The sequence below is a fragment of the Hipposideros armiger genome, unplaced genomic scaffold (genome assembly GCF_001890085.2).
Source record: "Hipposideros armiger isolate ML-2016 unplaced genomic scaffold, ASM189008v1 scaffold_202, whole genome shotgun sequence".
Classification (NCBI taxonomy): domain Eukaryota; kingdom Metazoa; phylum Chordata; class Mammalia; order Chiroptera; family Hipposideridae; genus Hipposideros; species Hipposideros armiger.
The window spans coordinates 214,412-215,143 of NW_017731552.1; positions in this window are offsets into that span (position 1 = coordinate 214,412).

Genomic DNA, 732 nt, shown 5'->3' on the forward strand with positions numbered 1-732 from the left:
CCCTCCCTGCGCGCCCGGCCCCGGCGCGCCCCGGGCCCCGCTTCCTGCGCGCCCAGCGCCCCTCCCCGCCTCTCCCGCCGCCCGCCTCCCCGCACGCCCGGCCGCCGCTCCTATTGTCTAATGGCGGCGACGCCGGCAGTGGAAGCGGCCTCGGCTGCGCTGAAGCTCCGGCTCCACCTGCTGCTGCTGCTGCTACTGCTGCTGCCGCCGCTGCCGCCCGGGCCCCGTGCGCGCCGCCGGGGAGGCCTGCGTATCCCCACCCAGCCCGCCTCCCGCGGGCCGCCGGCGCGGTGACCTTGGGCCTGGCGCGCCCCCGCCCGGGGCTTCGGACCCCGCCTGCAGCGCCTGGCGCGCCGGGCCGCCGCCCCACCGGGCTGGGTGGCCCTAGCGGCCGCCTGGGCCTCGGTTTCCCTGCCTGTCAAAGAAAGGGGCCCGGCGGCCCCCGTCTAAACCGCCGGCACTGTCATGGCGCGACCTGGACGCGTGCCAGGGACATGCTCTGTAACCTTGGCTCTCTAGCTGTGCTCTCTGAGCCTCGGTTTCCTCTTCTGCAGAAGGGCAGGGGTCATGCAGCCGGCCTCCTGGGAGCCATTCCTGAAAAACACATTATTAAGCACCTACTGTGTGCCAGGCCCTGCGCCAGGTTGTGGGGTTGGGGTTGGGGATGTACAAAGTCCCGACCCTGGTGGAGAAGACTTGAGACAGACAAGAGATAAATAATCAAGCCCAAGC